This window comes from Malus sylvestris, chromosome 15, assembly GCF_916048215.2.
Source record: "Malus sylvestris chromosome 15, drMalSylv7.2, whole genome shotgun sequence".
Lineage (NCBI taxonomy): Eukaryota > Viridiplantae > Streptophyta > Magnoliopsida > Rosales > Rosaceae > Malus > Malus sylvestris.
In genome coordinates this window covers 48,004,144-48,008,929 of record NC_062274.1, presented here as the reverse complement: position 1 = coordinate 48,008,929, position 4,786 = coordinate 48,004,144, and the positions used below count along the sequence as shown (strand labels likewise).

The window sequence follows — 4,786 nt, the reverse complement described above, 5'->3', positions numbered from 1 at the left end:
TTGGTCATGAAGACGGCGTCCAAAACCTTGGCCTTTATTAAGGTCACGCACTGGTTCGCAAAGCTGAGCCCAGTATCCACCCAATCTGCTTAGCAAATAACTTCATCACAGGAGAACTTAAAGTGGTTCGGCATGGCGGGAAGCAACCAATTCTAGATGCAACATTGGGAAATATGCCTGGGATCGATAGGAGGGACAAAGTCTAAGGAAGGCTCATCTTCCTTAAAAGTCTTACTCTAAGAACCAAAAAAAGACGGCTGCTTACCTCGTCGAAGTTGGTACTCTGTAATGAATGACTCATTAACTGCAGTTAGACACTTTGGTGATTCTGCAGCCATAATGCACCTATGAAAAGCAAGCGTCAAGCCATATATATTACAAGAAAGTGTAGCATTTAAGAATAGATGTGCAAACATACAAAGTGAGACGCGACATGTGCACCCTGGGAAAGCAAGCAAGCACGTCGCGGGAAATCAAAAGGGTATGTGCATAAAATTCAAAGCAATTCATGCAAAAGTCTAAGACTTCAATATAGGACTATTTTCCCCTACATGCTATCACATAAAACACATGCACCTTTCCCTACACATGTCATGCTATCGAAGTCTTATAAGATCTAGCCAGGGAAAGTATGCTATATGCATATCCAAGCAAAAATAGGCTATATGCAATTAAGCTAATCATGCCAAATAGATCGACGTAATTTGTTGATGCTCAAAACCGGAAGGGTCTTGGAACAACGTAAATCCGACCATGAATCTGCAAGAAAGTGAATGACACAAGATGTATCGTGGTTCACCCCAATGTTTGGGCTACGTCCACACTGATTATTGTATTTCTCTAAGAAGATTGGGAAGGAGAGAGCCTCTGTAATGTGAGAATGAGGCTCTCTGAACGTGAGGGAGTTTGTGAGGTGAGAGTGAGGCCTCTGGGGGTGAGGAGGCTTCTTCTGAATATGAGAGCCTCCTCCAATTGTGAGGGTGAAGAGTCCCTTTTATAGAATAAGGGCTCCTCACTTATTACATATTTGCCCCTTTCTTTATTACATAATTACATTTGAGTCCCCCGAGTATTTATACGAGGTCTAAATACGGAGGCCCTAAGTATGGTATAAACAGTAGTCATCCAAGTCTTCAGTCAAGATAGTCTTTTGGCTGGAGACTTGAAATTCAGTCCATGTGTGGGCCAAAGTAACTAAATGTCATCTAGAACTGATACTCAATATGAGGCGGTGCCCAATCTGAAATGATGCTAAACTAGAAGTAGCACATGTTGCGAGCCTGCTCTACTTGTGGCTTATGTTGCCTTGGTTGGCTTGGCTTGTGGCGTTGAAGGTGAGGGAGTCCCTTTTATAGAATAAGGGCTCGCTTCTTATTACAAAAATGATGGGCTAGAGTTAGTGCTCGCGGCGAAGCGGTTGCTCAGTTGGCGGCGATGCTCTCTAATGAAGGTGAAGGAGTCCCTTTTATAAAATAAGGGCTCGCTCATCAATACATAAATTATGGTCTAGAGTTGACGCTCGTGGCGAGGCGGTTGCTCAGCTAGCGGCGATACTCTCTAATGGAAGTGAGGGAGTCCCTTTTATAAAATAAGGGTTTGCTCCTCAATACATAAATAATGGGCTAAGTCCCTCAAGTATTTTTTTATGAGGCCCAGTTGAGGCTCAATATATGGTACATAATGTAGTCCCCCAAGTCTTTGGTCAATAGAGTTTGTTGGCTGGAGACTTCAAATTGAATCCATGTATGGGCCAAAGTGGCGATTGTTCGGATGCGGTATTTGTATACCCTGCACTAAAGCTTTGTAGGTGAAGCTTTGCCAGTGAAGCTTTTGAAGCTGGAGCTTTGTAAATGAAGCTTTTGAAGCTAGAGCTCTGTAAATGAAACTTTCGAAGCTAAAGCTCTGTAAATGAAGCTTTCGAAGCTAGAGCTTTTGTAAATGAAGCTTTTGAAGCTAGAGCTTTGTAAATGAAGCTTTTGAAGCTAGAGCTTTTGTAAATGAAGCTTTTGAAGCTAGAGCTCTGTAAATGAAGCTTTCGAAGCTAGAGCTTTGTAAATGAAGCTTTTGAAGCTAGAGCTCTGTAAATGAAGCTTTCGAAGCTAGAGCTTTTGTAAATGAAGCTTTTGAAGCTGATTGACATGAGTGATGCTCATGAATGTTTATGTTGATTGACATGAATGATGCTCATAGATGTTAACATGAGTGATGCTTATGAATGTTGACATGAGTGGTGCTCATGAATGTTGACATGAATGATGGTCATGAATGTTGACATGAATGATGGTCATGAATGTTTATGTATGATTGACTTGAGTAATGCTCATGTATAATTTTAAAGTATTGGACGTACTTTTGATCACCTAGTTGGTGATAATAGCGGCAGGCTGCCGAATTATTTTGGAGTACTGGGCGTACTTTTGATCACCTGGTTGGTGGTAATAGCGGCAGGCTGCCGAATAATTTTGGAGCCATAGGGCCTGGCTCTTTTGGGCATATAGGCCTTGGCCCTTCACATAACATTCCAGCTCATTATTTTGGGCTTGATGTTTTTTTTTTATTATTTTTTTATTATTATTATTATTACCCTCTGATGGGGTTTATACAGATGTCTCTGAAAGATAAGAAAAATAAATTACATCATTCAAAAATAAAGCCGACCCTTTGCTTAATGGGTCATGCCTATAATTCTCTCTTCTGCGTGCCATCCTCACCACAATTATGTCTTTTTCTTTTTCTTCTTTTCCTCCTCATTTTTCTTTTTCTTTAACATCATGGTGTCGTCTGTGATGAGTGGGAACATGCATGATGAAAGTTGGTAGGCATCTTCTGCACTGTCATTGTGCCAAGTTGATTCCCTAAATTAACTTGGAGCTTGGGCTGCTGTGCATTAGTGGGTAGCCATGCTTTCTGCTTTTTCTTGTTTTTTTCCTTCTTTCTGCAATTATCTTAGTGGGTGGGGTTTTTGTTTGGAGCATAATCTTACCCCCCAGCACATCACTAATCAATTTGCTCATGTTGTTCGCCACCTGGTCCACCTGCAAAGTAGGCCATCAGGTCCACCTATAATATTTGCCAACCCAAAACTCACCGCGATCATCCCTGCGTGTAGAGTTTCAGATTGAAACTCTGTAATTCGTGACGCCGTGGTAGAACAAGACCGCCCTCAACAAGGTCGGCGAGCTTGTTGACACCAATTTGTAGTTTCTTGATGGCAGAGCCATCCTTGTTGAAGTGCAATTCCTTGGCCCTGGCATAGATCCTGGGAGACCATGTCCTCCTTAAAGCCATATTCTGCCTTCTAGAGATGGAGAATGAAGAGAATGAAGCACGAGACGACAAGTTTTCGAATTTTTTGTTAATGACACGGCCGCTAGTCGTCGATCCGACCCGAGAGGACTGGAGGTCGTCGATCCGACCCGAGAAGACCTTGGGACTCTGAAACTGAGTGGGACTGACATAGAATTACTAGAATACTAGAATTAAGCGGCGCAGAGGGCTGGCTTACCACTTTATCCACCCGAGGTGTGTTTGCAAGCATTTCAGGAGAGTCAACAAGGCCAGTCAAGCGGTGGAATTAATGGTGTGGACATAGTGCAGCATGATTCTATGCAAGCTAACAGTTTTGAGATACCTGATGTTGTATTTGACAGTTTAAAAGGAAACAGTTGTGCCTTGCATTATGTTACTGACCTCCGTGATATCTCTCCTGGTGGCATGTTGATGAAAGGCCTTGGTTCTGCTCCATATTGTGGTTTTATGCCACCAACAATGCATCGCTAAAAACGTCTTCGAGAATCAACAGCTTTATTCTCTACTTTTGGTGGTAGTTTAAAAAACGGTTTCCCCCAGTTTGATCAATTTCAAAATGATACTTGTGATAAAGTTGCTCGAAAGTTTGGGTTGCCTTTTCCTCATGATCCTGATCCTACCACCAAGAGTCCGCTGTCTTTTGGTGTAATTCAGGGTAGCCATTCCCTTTCAAATGGCAATTCTTCTGCTTCTAAGCCCATATCCGGGGCCGTGAAGCTGGAGCTCCATTCACTCCAATATCCAGAAATTGATTTAGGTAGCTGGAGCACTTCTCCTCCGCCGTCCTTACTCGAATCAATTGATGCTTTTATCCAATCACCCCCACAAGTTGGTACATTTGAGCCAGATTGCACTTCACCACGTAACAGTGGCCTGCTAGATGCTTTACTCCACGATTCAAAAGCTCTTAGTAGTGCGAAGAATCATTCATCTGAGAAGAGTTCAAATTCATCTAGTGTTACTCCTGGCGATGTGGCTAAAGGTTCCAATTTGAACATTTGTGAGACAGAATGGGAAGAAAATCGAGATCCGATTTCTCCACTGGGTCATTCTGCTACTTCGCTGTTCAGTGAGTGTACACCTATTAGTGCCAGTGGAAGTTCATTAGATGAACCGCCACTTGCTGAGACCTTTACTGGGTGCAATATGTTGGAGGACTACTGGAGGTCGTCAATCCGACCCGAGAGGACTTTGGGACTCTGAACCTGAGTGGGACTGACAGCCGACGAACATGACTGTTTGGTTGGCTGTGGCTGAGCAGGTGTATCCTTCTGTGCTCGGAACTTGAGCTTATGCATGTCGGAGTAGGTGGTGGCAACTGAGAAAGAAGAAGCAGAGCAGGGCGGAGGAGACCTTCAGAGTTTTGGTTCTCATATTTTCTGCTTTTGGCTTGCTAGGTTTTTGCAGATTCACGGCGGAGGTGAAAAATTGAGATAGAACTAACATCACTTTTCGTATCGATTCCCGCAGATGGCGC

The 4,786-nt window shown here is 43.1% G+C and overlaps 1 pseudogene; it reads left to right on the top strand.

The window, feature by feature from the left end:
* Positions 1 to 433: 433 nt before the first annotated feature.
* On the top strand, positions 434 to 4,512 carry LOC126603044 (transcription factor GAMYB-like; annotated as a pseudogene).
* Positions 4,513 to 4,786: the final 274 nt, after the last annotated feature.